Source organism: Lissotriton vulgaris, chromosome 7, assembly GCF_964263255.1.
Source record: "Lissotriton vulgaris chromosome 7, aLisVul1.2, whole genome shotgun sequence".
Classification (NCBI taxonomy): Eukaryota; Metazoa; Chordata; class Amphibia; order Caudata; family Salamandridae; genus Lissotriton; species Lissotriton vulgaris.
In genome coordinates, this window is record NC_141695.1 from 402,762,571 (window position 1) to 402,781,966 (window position 19,396).

At 47.9% G+C, this 19,396-nt stretch overlaps 1 protein-coding gene across 2 annotated transcripts in view; it reads left to right on the forward strand.

Annotated features, from left to right (window-relative positions):
• The first annotated feature begins 5,204 nt into the window (after positions 1–5,204).
• The window catches only part of LOC147701741 (outer dynein arm-docking complex subunit 1-like), a 235,418-nt gene continuing 221,226 nt past the window's right edge, over positions 5,205–19,396 (forward strand). Inside the window, exon 1 of one of the 2 annotated variants that reach the window (XM_086930361.1) lies at positions 5,205–5,300. The gene's annotated coding sequence lies outside the window, so the exon portion shown is untranslated. The remainder of the gene's footprint in view (positions 5,301–19,396) is intronic. The other variant, XM_086930362.1, reaches the window with a different exon arrangement.

Here is a 19,396-nt window from a genome sequence, read left to right on the forward strand (position 1 = left end):
CCCACCAGAAATGACCAAGCAAATTCCAATTTCTTGTTCGGTCAGGCCGGACAAACCCATCATAAAACCTCAACCCAAATCAGTAATCATGTCGTAAAGGAAGGAGCAGAAACAGACTGGAAACAAGATAGAAAGGTGGTGCAGTGTACTGTAAACTCCGGCACGTCCTGCTCTTTGATCTTTATCTGACCAGCTGCTTAACAAGGAACTGGCTCAGCGAGGTCAGCCTCTGGCAAGAGAGTCAGTTCGGCCAGGTCATTCAGAAGTCAGCTAAGGTGTACGTGTCCCAAAGACTTGTTCAGCCGTAGTCATCGGCCTATGTGAGGGCAACCACACAAAATGGCTGCCTCACACAAAATGGAACCCGAAGTTTCAAACGAAATCCCTAAATACATAGTGTTCTCATTGATGGATTAATGCGAAAACACTCGTACATACCGCACTCGTGATTTGCGGTCCGCTGACACCAAAATCGTCTATTTCCGACGACCTTTATTGAACGGGTTCGGAACCACCAAACCAGACCCTCAAACGACGGAACTACATAGGAGAGGTAGTTCTACCAGCGCATTCATCACTAAGCGCCGTCATATAGGAGGGAGTGTGTGGTTGTTTGAGGAGGCTGGTAAGAGTCTTACCAGGCCGGTCTACCTCGCCATAGTGTTGAGCGCGGGGCTCCCTACCCAAAAATCTCCCTGTCGGCCTCATCGAGGAATTCAGAAAGCTTACTCCTGATCAGCGCGAGCGTAGTGGGGCTGGGGTCTCAAGACTGCTGAGAGTCTAGCATTCTAATCTCGTTTTCCAAACGGTTAAGGGTACCCCCAATAGATCTGAGCACCCCAGACTGCTTAGCAATACACTTTCCCCGGATGACAGCCTTAAAGCCTTCCCAGAGAGTGGAGGGAGACTCCACCAAACCCACGTTGAGTTCATAGTAAGTGGTAATAGCACCACAAATTTCTTTGCATAAAGCAGCGTCACAAAGGGCATTGGGGGCAGATGCCAAGGGAACATACGACGCAGTTGGAGTGGAAATTGCAGCCGCAGACGTACAGGGCATGTTCGGAGAGGGTGCGGGCCATATAATCTACTAAAGTGGTCCAGGAGAATATGTCACGCGTGGTGAACCACAGATCAAGGGGAGACGATGAGCCCTGCAAATCCGAGATACAGGTACCCTCGCGGCTGTCGGGATGCGCGTGCCGACATGCGTCCAACAAGGAGTTGTCAGATGCTATGGAATGGAGCAGGGACATGGCTTGCAGGTGGTGGATGTGACCACCGGAGTGGTCCAGCGTTGGCAATGGAGTTATATTAAAATCGCCTCCCCAGATAAGAGAGTGGGGCCCCAGGAAGGAAATGAGATGCCATAGGCATGTAAAGAAGTCAGGATCATCGGAGTTGGGGCCATATATTGCTGCTAGGATCAGTGATTGGTTATACAGAGTGCCAGCGAGGATCACATATCTTCCCGCGGTATCAATGAGAGATTGGGTGGTTTGCTAAGGGAGGCCTCTGCAAAGAGAATGGAGACTCCTCGGGAAAAATTAGAATAGAAGGAGGAGTAAGAGTCAATCCAGTGCTGCGATAACAACCTAGCAGCAGTGCCCGGAAGAAGGTGCGTTTCCTGGAGGAAACGGACATCGACCTAATGTCTGAAGAGCTGCTCATACATGAGGCATGCCCTACGATAATCATTGAGGCCTCTAATGGTCCATGTACAAAATCTGGTGTCTGTCATATGGAGTTGCAGGATGAATCAATGACTTAAGGCCCGTGTGACGCGGTCTCACTGACCGCGAGAGGTACTGCGATGAACTGTGTATTATATGATACATGATGTAGACTAGTGCGAACAAGGAAATAAAACAAAAATAACTACAAACCTCATGTAAGAGGTTCCAACTCCATATGGGAGAGCCCAACCCATCCACCACCCACTCCAAGCCCCCAATTAGGTTGAGGAACAGACCCCAACCCACACAGTGAACACAAACTTGGAGAGAGAAAAATGCAGTCAGAAATGGGAATTATCCCAAGGGAGCATGGTTCCGCCCAGCATGCACCCCTGTCGCAGAGGCAGGGTGGCCAAGCTACAACACTGTTCGGACATGGTCATGCAAATAACATTTACTCGGGGAAGTGACACACCCTTGAAGAAACAATAGCTTTAGTTCCAATAGTTATTCTCACAGCAGCGCCATAAACCTATCAATTCTTCAGGAGGAATCAAAAGTCAGCACCCCGCACCTCAATCGGGCCATGACACCCCAAAGGCGGGGTGCAGAGAAGTTTGGACAACAACATATGAGCCAGCCTGGACAGAGCACGGAAAAACCCTGAATGGGACCCAGCCACCCCAATTAGTCATTGTCACTGAGGTGACCCAATTCGGCATTAGCTAGGCTTTTGGCACCGGTGCGCTTCTGCGATTCAAGCTTTCTGGCAAAGTACAGCGCAGCTTTTGGGTTTCCCAAGAAATGTGCCTGAGCTTCGCTCTTGACCTTAAGCTTGGAAGGGTAAATCAGTGCATATTGAACTCCAAGTTTTTGAAGGAATTCCTTAGCTGGGGAAATTTATGCTGGATGACCTGCACTGTCAAGGTGAAATCAGGATAGAATGATAGGAGATTTCCCTGGTGCCGCACCTCGCCCATCTCCTGAGCCACCCTCATTACAGCGTCGTGAGCACAATAATTCAACAACTTGGCGACGATTGGTTGAGCAGGAGTCCTGGGAGGGGGGAGTGGGCCCGAGGACGAATGGGCCCGTTCCACAAGAAAGACAGGGGAAAGTACATTACCAAAGAGGTCCCACAAATGTTTCTCAATGTTGTCCGTCATTCTAGCTATGTTGGTGGACTCTGGCAGGCCAGTAATGGGGATACTGCCCCTCCTGGAGATCGCCTCCAAGTCCTCGTTTTTAGCCCTGATCATGTCTAACACCTTACCCATTTTGAGCAGCTGCTGCCTGTCAGCTGTAGCTGAGTCCTCGCCCTTCGACACACGGGCCTCCAGCTGCGTAATTCGAGTGTCATGAGTGTCAACTCTGGCTTTCACCTGGTCAAGGCGTGCAGTAAATCGGTCAAGCTTGGAGTCGATTGGATCAAGCTTGGAGTCGATTGTGCAAAGGCTGGATTTGATGTCCAACAGGAGTGCTTTCAAGTCAGTTTGGGTTAAGTGCTCCTCCACATCGCACAGGCTCATATTGCCTGGTCTGGCGCCTGCCCTGAAAGGCGATCTTGGGCTGTTTCGGTCGATCTTACCCATGTTGCAGACCAGGCAGAACCGGTACCAATATGGGGGTGTGCAATGCCCAATATTTTAAGGTATGAGGAGCCCAGCAGGAGCCCACCCGGAGCGAAGCCCAAGCCCCGCAGCAGCACAGCGAGAGCGCAAGCTGCCAGGGGTAGGAACCCTGACTCCAATATAGGGAGTAGGGGTTCCTACTCCAATAGGCCCGCAGGCAGAGGGGGCCTAAGGCACAGCCATCAGGCCCTAGAGAGCAAGGCAAAGTCAAAGGGAGTTCACAGCCCAGAGGGCGCAGCTGTATGATGGAGGCCGGCAGAGCGTGGCAGGCTCCGGCAAAATTGACGGACAGGGGCCACTCAGGCAATATCAGGAGTGAGGAGTGCAGTCTGTGGAGTGGCTCAAATCCCTGGAGCTGCTGCGCGGACAGCAAAGCAGACTCAGCAAGTATCACTGAGGAAAGCAAACAGCGCCACAGGCACCAGATGGGTTCAGTGACCCCCAAGCCAGATGATGAGGCTTTAATAGCAAAAGATAGGAGCTTACCTGGGGCAGCAATGCTTATATATCCCCTCCCCCCCACCCCCACCCCTCTCAGCGCTTTCCTGGCCTGGTTTCCCCCAATTTGGTTGTTTGTACTACGCTCGGGCCACCATTGGCTGGCGGCCGCAGCGGGGGAGAGGGGGGCAAGGGAATTTTTCCCGCACCTGGGCACGTATAGGCGCAAAACCGGTTCCGTCCGGGGCTCAGTGTTGGGCGCCGGCCCTCGAGGTCTCCTTCGGGGGCGGCCTCTGCGAGAAATGGTTCTCATATAGGCCACCTGTAATGTAAATATCCTTACAACCAAACACTCCTCCACTATGTGCCACCTGTCTGCCAATGCGCTTCACGGCTCAAGAGTATGGGGTGCTGTAGAACTACAACAATACCATACTAGTCCTATTATTCAAATCCGGATGTGGCGTACAGCCAGAGCTGCCAACTTTGGAACTGGGAAACTAGGGGCCTCATTTATGAAAAGGGACGCATCGCTGTGTGAAAACAGCGATGCATCACTTTTCACTGCGCACTCCTTGCGACACCAATGATGCGTCATATTTAATGTATGACGCATCATGTCGCAAGGACTTACAGATACGTCAGTATTTCTGACGCATCTGTAAGCGCAAAAGTGACGCATTGCTGGAGTGTGTCACAAAAGTGACGCAACTCCAGCAATGCGTCCTTTCACATGGGGAAAGCCCCATGTGAAAGGGCTTGCGTCAGTCTTACGCCTGCTTTGAGGCAGGCGCAAGATTTTGACGCAACAGCATCCTAAAAGTGACGCATGAAATCTCATAGATTTCACAGCGTCACTATTACGACGCTTTTTGCGGGGGAACGCCCCCTCTGCATATATTATACCTGACGCAGGTATAATGTGGCGCAGGGGTTTAAAAAGTGACGCATCTACCTAGATGCGTCACTTTTTAAATATGGCGCAACAAGGCGCATTTTGTACGCCGCTGACCTTATGTAATGCAACCGGGGCTTATGTAAAGCGTTCCAATACCTTCCAGTCGCGTTAGCACTATTTAAAGGGGGAGAGGGGTGGGGAAAATAGATTCCGACTTGGCAGTGCACTAAATAAAAGGGACATTATTGTCAATATTCCTTTTGCTGGTTCAGTGAAAGCTATGACAAGTCATAACGTACAGAATATTAAATGCAACACGTGCTGCTTTAGAGAAAAATAGAACAAATCAAAACAACATGTTGTTACTTTTGTTTTATTGGAAACAATAATGAGGGCGACCACTAGAGAAGAGCCTGTTTAACAAACGAAGTCAGTTTTGCCGTTGCTGCTCCTCCCCAGCTTCCAGTTTTCTGCAGGGCCTTGGGACGAGCTTGTTGATTGGCCAGGTTTATGTTGAGGAGACGCACACCGCCCCCTCTTTTGCATTTCCTGGAGATTGTTGCTAACAACTGAGCAGCCAGCAGTGACAACCGTGTGGTTTGGTCGGTGGCGCAAAACCAGATAAGGAGAAAGTTACGGACAGACTTTGACATTAAGGTATTCTTTAGAGGAAAAAAAACGCCCGGCATTGATTAGACGTGTTGAAGCACTACGCTGGGCAATTGATATTTTATCTTTCTTTCATTTTTTTGTGTATTATATTCTCAAAAGTTGACCAGCTCCAGAGAGTATACAGTTTGCATCATCGCTATTCTTTTTCATCGGCCTCGTTATTAAATGCTCTCTTTTCAGTGATAGTCAATAATATATTTTAATATTTATATAGCACTTAGTAACCCTATGTAGGGTGCTGAAGCGCTTGCCTACCATGGAAGCATGCTATACCCTGTAGGGAGTTTGGTGGGAAGTGTGCCTACTCTGTTTTGAACCTGTGTGGGAATTGTCTCCCAAGTTTTGTGTGAGGACCACCGAGGTGCGATTAAGGTGAAATGGGAAAAAAGCGCTTAGCATTGTGATGCCGGAAGAAGTGTGAGAGCTAAGCGTGCACTTTACATTATTAGTAAGTTGGCAGCTGTGAGCATCTGTGCAAGCCCCTTTTTGGCATTGGTTATGTTTCTAGTTCACTTAGCTGGTTTCTGCACTAGGTTGTCCATTTTGAGGTATTTGGAAAAAAGTAATGGTCCTGAGCAGGCATGGGTTAATGGTAGAAGAAGGGCTCTGCCAGGATGGACTTTGTCAATATCAGTCCATATCTGATTGTCATGGTGAGATGTCAGAAGCAGTCACAGCATGTAGCTAATTTGGACCTGCAGTGGTTGATAACATGTAAATCCTCTGTTGGCCAGCGGCATGTGGCAGATATCTTCAGTTATTCAATGCCTCTTCAGTTTGTGATGGGTGATTTATTGCTGTGGAATGGTACAGTACTGGGCGTTGAACATGCCCCTTAGCAGTTTTGTCTTATGTGAATGTCGGAGTGTCAAGCAATAAAAGGGAATTGTTATGCAGCCTGTATGAACTACAATCAACTGCCCAACCACTGAGTGTTATGAGATTACCATTAGTGTAAGTTATACATTGTGCTTCTATCGTAATTGCATTTATATACTGCTTACTACCCCATACGTGGTGCCGTAGCACTTTTTGCTGGGTAGGTTCCTGCTCTGGATCCCAGGAGTAGTAGTTTTTTGGTGATTGGGATTCATCTTGCGCTCTTAAGAAAAGCATGTCACACTTTTGCTCCAATTTTTTTGTGGTAGGTTAAATTAATAGGAGTTAACGGTGACCTTTAGTGAGGGGGCTGGGGTATGTGATTTCATGCATTGGTTAGCAGTTGGCACGCTTGGCTCTTCTCTTCTTGTCTGAATCAGGTGATGGGATCAGTGCGCCTGTCCTTGTGTCCCAGGCTCTCTGTTAGTTTACTTCCCGGGGCCCTCAAGGCTTTGATGTGGTCTGTACCATCAAGCACGCAAATTCAGTAATCTGTATTTTTTCTGTAAAGTTCCCTAAAGCCTGCCGACATCCATACAAGCTTCAAAATCACAAGATGTCCTTTTTTGAGAAATAAAAAGTCATTCATTTCTAAATTTAAATGTAGTGTCACTCCACTTTAGCAAGATAATAATAACAATAGTAATACTTACGGCATTTATTTAGTACACTACAGGACAGTGCATTTATTGCATGTACATTCTGGTACTATTTCAACTTGCCCGAAAGGATGTATTTCTTGAGAGGAAGTACAAAAAATATAATTTATATTTTTTACGGTCGAAAAATAAATGATTTGCTCTGTGACTGTGAACTACAATACTAATAAGCCGTCTGTGCCACACTCAGCTCAATAAATCACCTCACCGTACAGAAAGCACAATCAGTGGAACTCAGGTCATCCTCCGAAGAAAGATGAAATGGTGATTGGAGCACGGGATTCTCTAACTGCGATCTTCACCAATATATCTGTATTCGAGGCATTATCATTATGAGCTACTTTTGTGGCCCAGCTTTCTTGCTAGGTGTAAAGTAGGTAGCCAACTGCAAAATACCCACGTTTTTACATCAGAGTGCTTGTTTGTTAATTATATGTCTGGTCCTTCATCTCCTGTAAGACATCAACTTGATATATTAGCAGTTGAATGGTAGCGCTTAGTTGCCGCCTAGTGCCTAGTATGTTTTAGGTCTATTTATTAATATTAACTCGACCCCTGTTCAGTATTAATCCGAGTGCCTTTAATGTGTAGGTGGACACAAACTGTGCTGTTTCAAATCAAAACGGTTAATGTGCAGTCGGAAATTGAGCAAGTTATGTTTATGTCTTTCAAAAACAGTAAGTGAGAGAGATTATATATTATGATATAGCTGTAGAAATTTATACATAATTTTTTGTCGTTATGAGACAGCTTATTATCATCAATCACGGATTGTATCAATAAAGAAACCATGCATTGCCCAATTGCATATTACAGACTTTATTAATACACGAGTCGTGATTCTACTAGACACATAAAAGTTATTTTTAAAAATCTATATGATGGCTGAATGTCCAGTAATAATCTTGGTGGCCATCTAGGCTTCCATATTGCCGTTTAGCTGAAAGTTTGTTCATTGGCTTAAGTAAATTGAAAGAACGGACTCACATTAAAATGTGGCGGAGAAGAGTATTTCCTCAAGGTGACTCCATACACATGAAGCGTTACAACGCCGATCTGAGCCTTGTGCTTGCTACTCGCATGAAGTTCTTACACTGTAGGGAGAGGAGAGATATGATGGACCTTTAGTGTTTCAACATGTTACATGATGATCATCTAAGATTTCTTCTCGATAAACCGTATGTTTCCTGTTCCCTGTAGCAAAGACAGGGCATTTCAAAGTATTCAAGATCTATAATGTGTTGCAAAGGCAGCAGCATGGCACGCGCTCAATATAGTGGAGTCTGGGCATTTGCCCATCTGTCCTCCATCAGTGTTGATGAGGTTTTGCCTTTGACGATAACAGCTGTAGTTTGTCGCTAGAACAAAACACTACTACTATGGCAAAAACTCTACACTTTACTGGTTGTTGTGGGTACCTGCATATCAAAATTCACCTGAAATGCTGCCATCTTGGAGCACATTGTGGTCGCCAAAGAGCTCTGGTATCCTGTCAATCCCTGCTGGTAGAGTTAATCTGAAACAATGTGATCAAATTGCCGACATGTTTTGAATAATGTGTATATTCATTGACCGATTGTCATAGTAAGGTCTCTAGGTACTGATTGACAAATGTATTTGAGCCTAGAGGAAGAATCATTTTGCACATGTAACAGAAATGTTCTTGCGCTAAGTGTATAATACCCTTTTATGAGCAAAATCTACATTTCATATATTCACCGTTTGGTGGATTTCTGCATTTTGCCTGAGAATGCTACCATGTGCTGCAGTGGAGTCTTATGCTTGCGGTTAGCTGGAGTGTAAAACGTGAGGGCTGACTAATAATGGTGAAAAGCTAACATGGCAATTATTCGAAAGTAGATTTTAGGCTCCACATGCTGCAGCATCTCATCAGAGGCCTGAAGATGTTCAATCAATTCACGGATCTCCCACGAAACACGCATCATCCTCAAGACCAGCTTCACCCCATACTAGGCCACCAAATTTAGAACTTCTGCATGCCTGGCAAGAAAATAACCACTTCAAGTGGACAGGGCCACAAGAGAAGCCAGGATATTCCCAAACTCAGCCATCTGTCTATTTGTCCCTATCATCCATTTTCCTAATATCTGCCCTCTTATGCTCTCTACTTGTATCATACTTTTGCCGTCCAGTTTGATTTTCCATTTTCTCTGATCAGTCCCACGTCCCTCTCTCACTCTCATAATAATGCGGGCCTGGTGCTCCTGAACTTGCTACACTAACAAGCGATGCATGCCCACATTTACCATCTTTGTTTGGCCAGTATTCATTAAGTCAGGAAAATGTTAAGCTGGTGCCTTTGCCAGGTGTGCAGTCTGCCCTATGGACTCGTTTATTTCCCCATAGAGCTTGTGACTAGTGGCCACAGTCAGGGCCATCTGCACACTCTAATGTTGAGCCGGATGCCTGCAATACCTGCTCCAGCCTGCACCCTCTCAGCTCTCTCAGCACTCTGACTTGTGACCTTTGATAACAAGCATTGGCATTGCCAATAGGTCTCACCTTTTGGACCTTATAAATGTTTAACCATGCAACAGTTAATGTTGTTGCACCAAGGACATTGTGCTGCATAACAAAATACTCATGAGGTCCCAAAAGTGAGACATATTGGCTATGCCAATGCTTGTTATCTCCTGCGTGTGCGGTGTGACTCGGCCCCGGTGGCTGGTGGTACTTCAGGCTACCTGCGCCCTGGCACCTCTGAGGTGTGCCAGTTTAAGTTCTTGATTGAATTAAGGGCAATCCTTCATGAGCGTCACACCAATGACGGATCCTTTAAAAAGAGCAGACAATTTATCACAGTTGCGCATATTCTGTTTTTCGGTTGGTTATTGTTTCTGCGTTGGTTAGGGTTTTATGATGCGTGTTGTGTGCGAGCTGTAGGACCCAGATGACAAGTTACAATATGCATGCAACCTCTTCTCCGGAAAAAAGCTGGATCTAACAAATCAGCATGGTTTTCCCCTGAATTACGCCTTCTTTAACAGCAATGTAAAAAGTTGGAGAGGCTTTGGAGAAAAGACTTCTCCCATAACAAGAAATTAGAATTTAGAGCAAATCTATGTACATACAAGGCGGAAATTAAAAAAGCCCAAGCCTTACACTTCGAGGAAAAGATCTGTCTTGCAGCCAAATCTCCCATGGAAATCTTCCGGATTGCTAAAAAGATATTAAAAGTCCCCCACCCACCAAAGATCCCGGATCTCTCCGGACGCCGGTGTAACAACCTTGCAGAATTCTTCTCCTTTAAAGTGCAAAACATCCTTAAACTTTTTCCCGTGAAAGATAATGTTTTTATAACCAACACCACCGACTTCAGTCGAGCCGGGAACGCTCCCCTCCTAGAGGCTTTTAACCACCTGACTCTGGAATCTTTTTTATCCATTCTAGCCTCTGTCAAAAGTGGGTCGCCACTCGACCCCGCACCACTTAACATTCTGAAAACGGCAGAATCCATTGTCGCCCCCTCCATCCTCAGTGTGATCAATGCCTCCTTCACCTCAGGTTTGGTCCCCTTGAGTGGAAAAGAACCATGGTCAAAGCACTAATATAGAAACCTCATCTCGACCCTAAGGACCTTGGTAACTACCGGCCTATCTCCCTCCTTCCTGGAGTGAGCAAAATTGCAGAAAAACATGTCAATCGTACACTTTCTGCGTTCCTTGAGTCACACGACCTGCTCCACCCATCACAAACAGTCTTCTGTCTGAACTACCGACCCATCTCACTGCTCCCGTTCCCCGCTAAAGTCATTGAGAAGACCGTCAACAAGCAGCTGGCCGCCTTCCTCGAGACGAACGGATCCCTCGACCTCTCGCAGTCCGGCTTCCGGGCCAACCACAGCACCGAGACCGCCCTGATCGCAGCAACCGATGACATCCGAGCCCTGCTCGACAACGGAGAAACAGCGGCCCTCATCCTCCTAGACCTCTCCGCGGCCTTCGACCATGTCTGCCACCGTACCCTAGTACAGCGCCTCAGCAATGTCGGAATCCAGGAGAAGGCACTAGAGTGGATCACCTCCTTCCTTGCCGGAAGGACACAGAGAGTCCGCCTCCCCCCGTTCAGATCAGAAGCCACCAAAGTCATCTGCCGCGTTCCTCAAGGCTCCTCGCTCAGCCCAACCCTCTTCAACGTCTACATGAGTCCCCTCGCAGCCATCGCACGCCAGCACAACCTCAACATCATCTCCTACGCCGACGACACCCAGCTGATCCTCTCCCTCACCAACGACCCCGCCACCGCCAGAGCCAACCTACACGAACGGATGAAAGAGGTAGCCAAATGGATAAAGAACAGCCGCCTGAAACTGAACTCGGACAAGACGGAAGTCCTCATCCTGGGATCCTCACCCTCCGCCTGGGACGACTCCTGATGGCCCCCCGCCCTAGGCAGCGCACCCAAACCAACAGACCACGCACGAAACCTGGGCTTCATCCTGGACTCCTCCCTCTCCATGACCAGACAAGTCAACGCCGTCTCCTCGACTTGCTTCAACATACTACGCATGCTACGCAAGATCTTCCGGTGGATCCCCACCGAGACCAGGAAGACGGTCACCCAGGCCCTTGTCACCAGCCGACTGGACTACGGCAACTCCCTCTACGCCGGAACCACCGCCAAACTCCAGAAGAGACTCCGCGGATCCAGAACGCCTCAGCACGACTCATCCTGGACACCCCCCGTCGCAACCACATCTCCGGACACCTGAGAGACCTGCACTGGCTCCCGGTCAACTAGAGAATCACCTTCTGTCTCCTCACCCACGCACACAAAGCCCTGCACAACCAAGGCCCAGGATACCTCAACAGCCGCCTCAACTTCTACGCTCCCAAACGCCAGCTTCGATCGACCGGCCATGCCCTCGCCGCTGTCCCCCGCATCCGAAGAGCCACCACAGGGGGAAGGTCCTTCTCCTACCTCGCTGCCAAGACTTGGAACTCCCTCCCGACCCACCTCCGCCTGACCCAGGACCACCTCGCCTTCAGGAAGCAGCTCAAGACCTGGCTGTTCGAACAGTAGCGGACCCCCCCTCCCCTAGCGCCTTGAGACCCTCCGGGTGAGTAGTGCACTATACAAATGCTGTGATTGATTGATTGATTGATTGTCCTTGCTAAGGAACCGAAACCGCTCAGTTAGCGGTAGTGGAGTAATCAAGAAAGATCCTTTACTCAGGAGGCTCATCTGCTATCATCCTCCTAGACCTAAGTGCGGTGAAACATCCGATTCTGGTTCACCTTCTCAGGGATGTAGGAGTGTCGGTCCTTGCTCTCTCTTGTTTTAATCCTTCCTGAAAGGAAGGTCCTTTCAGGTGTTTAAAGACGATATCACCTCAGATCCATTATCCTTGCAATGCGGAGTCCCCCAGGGCTCCTCCCTGAGCCCAACTCTTTTTAACGTTTATATGGCTTCTCTGGCGGACATCGTCGCCCCCTGTGGGATCCAAATTGTGTCTTATGCTGACACGCAGCTGGTCGTAACATTGACTCAAGCTGACCAGTTGCCCACTGACCTCCCCGCCTGTCTGGGGGAAGTGGCTAAGTGGATGCCTATTTCCCATTTTAAACTCAACGGTGACAAAACCGAGCTGATGATTCTTGGTAACCACTTAAGTGTCAACCTGAATGCCCTCTGGCCAGCCTGTATGGGCATGGCCCCAGTCCAAAATCTGAAATAAAAAGATTAGGCATCTGGCTCGACCAAGACCTCTCCTTTAAAACCCAAGCCTCATGCTATGGTCTGCTCAAAATTATCTGTAAAATACCCCCCTTGGCAACGCCCTATATCTGGGGGCCCCCAAGGCAGTGGTCACAAAACTTCTGATTGTTCAGAACTCGGCGGCAAGACTGCTTACCGGTACTGGCTATCGCTGTTCTGCAAAGCCCGCACTGCGCTCCCTGCACTGGCTTCCGGTGCAGGAGAGAATTTCAAAGCCCTCTGCGTGGCCCACAAGTCTCTGGAAGGGAACGTACCACCCATCATCAAAGCCCTGATCCATCCGTATAAAGCCCTTTAGAAACCTTCGCTCCGACACGCTCCATCTGACTGAAGTGCCCAGAATCAAGTGGGGGCAGGCTTTTTTCATACAATGCCGCCAAACTTTGAAACACACTCCCACTTCACCTCCGTTGGGGAACCTAACCATCTCATGTTCCCAAAGCATCTGAAGACCTGGCTCTTCCCATAAACTCTAGTCGCTCACTCTGGCTCCGCTCAGCGCTGGGATGCTCCTGGGTAGCCATGCACTTTACAAGATCCCATTTCATTTCATTTCATTCTGTGTAAATCACACATTGCAAACTCGCATAGCTTTTTGGTGCAAAGGCGAAATGAAGTGAATTTTAAGAGTGTGTGTGTGTGTGCGCAGGAGGGTTTACATTCTTCAGATGGGTATGTAAAATGCCAAGGAAGGGAAGATTGTGGGCTCTGTACCCAGCCAATTATTGGCCGCTCTGCTGTGACATTACTGTTGCTGTTATCATTAAAGTGCCTTTTCACAGATGTCTCGAAGCCGACCTGACGAATGAGGGTTTATCCCGGGCTACGGCTACCTTAAATAAAACATTTGCAGAGCCCTAAAGATGTCAGCGGCGATTCGTGAAAACAATTTATTGGAGTGAGGTAGACTACTGCTCTTTCCTTCCGCCTAAACATTACCCTAATACAGGCACCATTTAGCCTTACACTCCACTCGTAAAATGTAAAATAACCCACAAGAACCAGGGCAACCCGCGTAACAGGTAACTTTAAAAATTGCAAAATGGAAATTTCAAGGGATTCTTGCAGCTGCTGGGAATTGTTAGAGAATAAAAATGCTTACTTTAAGGTTTGTTTATAACTTTTGTATTTCAGAAAGACCAACTCTCCCACTTGTACAACTGGTGAGAAGTTTAATGTGCTAACGTGCCCCAGTGCTTCTACAAATTTAAGCTGCCCGCCACTGCAGCAACAAAGCAATTACATCATTCCATAGCCAACCCACCTCCCCCCCCCCACTCCCCAAAAAAATTGTAAACCGCTTTATACGAATAGCAAATTGTGGAATATGCTGCATTACTAATTACTATCACAGTCCTGTAAATTAGCCTTCTGAGCTACTGCTAAAAGATTAAGCCCATTTGGGTATTCGTGATCTAAGTCCAACCCAACAATCCCTGGAAATCTGGTCTAGATGAGAAAGCCCGGGGGCTCTGAAAGAGGTCTAGAACACCCAATGGAAACAAGTCACAACTCCCGCAGTACTAGATCATACACCATATTGACTGAAGTTTCCAGCACCATCTGTGGCGATGTGGCCACATTAACCAAAAGCAAAATGCAGACATTTACATAGATTGTTAAAATGGAGACTATTTTATTTAACACATTCAAAGTTATAAACAATTCATTGTTAATAAGCAGTAACTACAACTAGGTGTATATATCAAGTTAAAGAAAATAAGCTTATCACTAGACAAATTCACATCACTTTTTTTTCCCACTGTCCTTTTTCAGAAGACTGCTTTGGGTGAGCACTTCTTACATTTAATGACAAGAGAGAGACGGGAGGAGACACAGACTTAGAAAGATATGCACAGGGGAGCATCTAGGCAAAGGATGAAAAAAAGAGAGAGGGCGGACGAACGTGCGGCACTGAGAGGCAAACAGAAAGAAACCTAAAAAAAGCAGCAGCTGTTTTGAGGCACTTGTTTTTGTGCTGGCATCCAGCTTGCGGGAGCAAGCAGCGGAGGTGCGAGAGCCATATGTTTTCAATTAGCACGCGCGCCGCTGCTCTCTCCCGCGAGGTGGATGCCAGCATAAGCACAAGTACTTGAAAAGAGCTGACCAATTTCTAAAGTTAAAGAACTGTAAACCGAAAATCTGCTGAATGAAGTTAATAATAAAGATATATATTGGATTTTTTTAGAAAGTAAAAGTCCTCCTTTTATATGCTTATGCACCCATACTGTCATAATACAAAACAAGACCATAACCTTAATTAAATAGTGCCCAGCCCCCCCAAAAAATCACACATATTTGTCCAACTTTTTCGGTCTCGCCTAGGCAGCGCACATGCTGCATGGCAGCGGCGATTCGTGAAAACAATTAATTGGAGTGAGGTAGAGTACTGCTCTTTCAGGGAGCTGAGGCTTCTGACAGGAGAACAGGGATGTTCCCCAATGCCCATATTTACGGACAAAAGGAGTCTGTAAAATGGATCGTCATGGACAACAGACGTGAGATCCAAATTACGGGCGGTCCGTTAAATTTACAGACAGTTGGTCACCCTACTCAGTTTCTTTCTCATAAGGCTTTCACAGGGAAAATAAAGTCTCCTTCCTAATCCCTGGAATGTGTTTCAGACCCAGATTACCACTGGCTTGGGTGGCTAGGGTTTGTAAACCAATCTCAAAACCTGGAAACCAATGTGGGATCGCCCCTGAGCATTGTGGTCAATGCAGTTCACCAAGCGTGTGTGCTTGCAGGATTATCTCGAGTAATTACAAAATTGTACTGGCCATCTCTATACACATGTTTCTCGATCATTATTCATCGTCAGTAGAGATTAGGCATCAAATATTTGAGGTTTCTGAGCAGGCTGCCAAAGTATTCTCAGGTCACAGTATCTTTCAAAGCGCGCAGGTGCCTCTCCACGAGCTCGTCAGCTTAACCGGCTTGAGGGAGCCTTTTAAACAGGAAACTAATGTGGGATCACACTGCTTCACCTCCCAGCGGGTCGCCCCTGAGCATTGTGGTCAATGTAGTTCACCAAGCGTGTGTGCTTGCAGGATTATCTCGAGTAATTACAAAGTTGTACTGGACATCTCTATACACATGTTTCTGGATCATTATCCGTCGTCAGTAGAGATAAGGCATCAAATATTTGGGGTTGCTGAGCAGGCTGTCAAAGTATTCTCAGGTCACAGTACCTCTCAAGGCCGCAGGTGCCTCTCCACGAGCTCGTCAGCTCAACCGGCTCGAGGGAGCCTTTGAAACAGGAAACCAATGTGGGATCACACGGCTTCACCTCCCAGCAGGTCGCCCCTGAGCATTGTGGTCAATGCAGTTCACCAAGCGTGTGTGCTTGCAGGATTATCTCGAGTAGTTAAAAAGTTGTACTGGCCATCTCTATACACGTGTTTCTTAATCATTATCCGTCCGTCGTCAGTAGAGATTAGGCATCAAATATTTGGGGTTGCTGAGCAGGCTGCCAAATTATTCTCAAGTCACAGTACCTCTCAAGGCCACAGGTGCCTCTCCACGGGCTCGTCAGCTCAACCGGCTCGAGGGAGCCTTTTAAACAGGAAACCAATGTGGGATCACACTGCTTCACCTCCCAGCGGGTCGCCCCTGAGCATTGTGGTCAATGCAGTTCACCAAGCGTGTGTGCTTGCAGGATTTTCTCGAGTAATTACAAAGTTGTACTGGCCATCTCTATACACGTGTTTCTGGATCATTATCCGTCGTCATTAGGATTAGGCATCAAATATTTGGGGTTGCTGAGCAGGCTGCCAAAGTATTCTCAGGTCACAGTACCTCTCAAGGCGCGCAGGTACCTCTCCACGAGCTCGTCAGCTCAACCGGCTCGAGGGAGCCTTTTAAACAGGAAACCAATGTGGGATCACACTGCTTCACCTCCCAGCGGGTCGCCCCTGAGCATTGTGGTCAATGCAGTTCACCAAGCGTGTGTGCTTGCAGGATTTTCTCGAGTAATTACAAAGTTGTACTGGCCATCTCTATACACGTGTTTCTGGATTATTATCCGTCATCAGTAGAGATTAGGCATCAAATATTTGGGGTTGCTGAGCGGGCTGCCAAAGTATTCTCAGGTCACACTACCTCTCAAGGCGCGAAGGTACCTCTCCACGAGCTCGTCAGCTCAACCGGCTCGAGGGAGCCTTTTAAACAGGAAACCAATGTGGGATCACACTGCTTCACCTCCCAGCGGGTCGCCCCTGAGCAATCTCAAAACCTGCTAGATTCCGTTTTCACATTGCCATCCCTCCCGGGGCAGTCATGGCATGTGGGAAACAAAAAACGGCTATGTCTCCATTAGCCCTCTCCCTTCACCAAGGAATCAAACACCGCAGGTCTGAACTGGTATGCAAAAGGTGTTCTCTTTGAATGAATGAATGAATGAATGAATGAATGAATGAATGAATGAATGAATGAATGAAATTACTTATAGAGCGCACGATGGCCAAAACGGCTTCCTGGCGCTGGGAGCTCTAAAGAACCGAACAGACAGGGCCAGGAGGTTTAGCGGGGGTAGGCCAGGGCAAACAGAAAAGTTTTCAGCGCTTTGCGGAAGTGTGAAAAGATAGGGTTCGAACGCATAGAAAGAGGAAGGGAGTTCCAGAACCGGGGAGCAAGAACAGAAAAACGGGTTCCACCAGTGCGAGATTTGTGAAAGCTGGGAATGGTGAGGAGGGCAGAAGATGATGAACGGAGAGTGCGGGCAGGAGTGTGAAGGGAAATCAAAGAATTGATGAAAGCCGGTGCAGAGTGATCAAGGGCCCGATAAACAAGGCACCCTAATTTGAACAGAGATCTCTGAAGAATGGGCAACCAGTGAAGGGATTTGAGGACGGGAGTGATGTGATGGGTTTTGGGCAAGTGAAAGATAAGACGGGCACCCTGATTCTGGATAGCTTGTAAGCGGCGGGTTTCATAGGCAGGAATGCCAGCGAACAAGCTATTGCCATAATCAAGGCGGGAAGTGATAAGGGCAGAAATAATGATTTTAAGGGAGTCAGGAGAAAAGAAACAAGAGATTTTCCGGATCATCCGGAGGGAAAGAAAACAGGAGGACACCACGGCACTGACCTGGCCGTGCATGGACAGGTCCTGTCTGACCTTGATGCCCAAAGTTTTAACAGAAGGAACGGGGGTGGGAGGGGGGCCAAGAATGGGAGGCCAGAAAGCAGGGGACCAGGGGCTGGATGAGCCGCCAATCAGGACAAGCTCAGTCTTATCTGGATTGAGCTTGAGGTGGTTGGCGCTCATCCACCCAGAAATAAAGACCATGGTAGAGTGAAAAAAGGATAGGGAGTGAGAAGAAGAGGAAAGATCAAAGACGAGCTGGAGGTCGTCAGCGTAGTTATACACAGAGACCCCCAGTTCAAGAAGGGAAGAGATAAGAGGGTGAATATAGAGGTTGAAAAGAAGGGGAGAAAGAGAGGAACCTTGGGGGACCCCACAGGGCACCGGGAGAGGGGAAGCAGAAAAGCCGGGAAGGTGAACGGCTTGAGAGCGACCTGTCAAGAAGGAGGTGATCCAGGAAAGGGCAGAACCTCGTATGCCCGCTGCGCTGACACGATCCAAAAGAATGTTATGGTCGACCGTGTCAAACGCAGCGGACAAGTCAAGGAGGATCAAAGCTTGGGGGGAGTTGACGTCGGCCTTGGCTTTAAGCTCGTCAAGGACGGCTAGCACCACGGTTTCGGTCGAATGACCCGAACGAAAACCGGCTTGGTGAGAAGCCAGGAGCTGGTTTTGTTCAACATAAGCAGAGAGACAGGAAGTAACGTAAGATTCGAGGATTTTAGCAAGATAGGGGAGAAGAGAGATAGGTCTAAAGTTAGAGGGAAGAGAAGAATCGAGACCAGGTTTTTTAAGAATGGGAGAAACAATAGCAGATTTAAATGAAGAAGGAACCAATCCAGTGGAGAGAGAGGCATTAAGAAAGGAGAGAGGGGTATCAGGACAAGAGGAGAAAAGGGTTTTAAGAATACGGGCAGGGGCACAGTCAGTGGGGGAGCCAGACTTGATTTTAGTGAGCAGAGCTAGAAAAGAGTCCAAGGAGAGGGGGGGAAAAGAAGAGAAAGAAGATTTGGACACAGAGGGAACAGAGTGAGGAGGAGTAAAAGGAGTGACCAAGATGTTAGATTTAATTTTAACAATCTTCTCGATAAAGAAGTTGTTAAGAGAAGAGCAGAGGGCCTGGGAGGGAGTGAAGTGAGGGCACGCACGGTCAGAGGTGGCTAAGTTGTTGACCAGAGAGAAGATTTCTTTAGCTTTGTTAGCCGAGAGCGCCACTTGTTCGGAGAAGTACTTGGTCTTAGTGGCCAGAATGGCCTTCTTGTACTCCTTAAGAAGAATTTTGTATTTGGCCTTGTGGTCAGGGCAGTAGCTACGGCGCCAGAGGCGCTCTGAGCGTCTAAGCTCCAGTTTAAGAGTCTTGAGCTCCTGGCTAAACCAACGGTGAGCCTCATGAGGGCGAATGGACTTGACTAACTTGAGGGGGGCTACTAAGTCACATGCAGAAGAGAGCCAGTTACCAACTGCAGCGGCCTGTGAGTCAAGGGGAATGCCAGTGAGGTCTGGGGAAGAAGAAGCAAGGGAGTGAGAGAGGGAGGCCAAGTCAACACGATTCCAGCTACGGGAGAAGACATTCTTGGGACGAAGGGGCTTGTGGGGGGGGCCAGTGGTGATGGAGAAAGAAATAAGAGAGTGATCAGACCAAGTACATGGGAGGATACTGGGGGGGGGAAACTATGTCCTGGGATGACCAGACTTGGTCCAGGATATGTCCACAGTTGT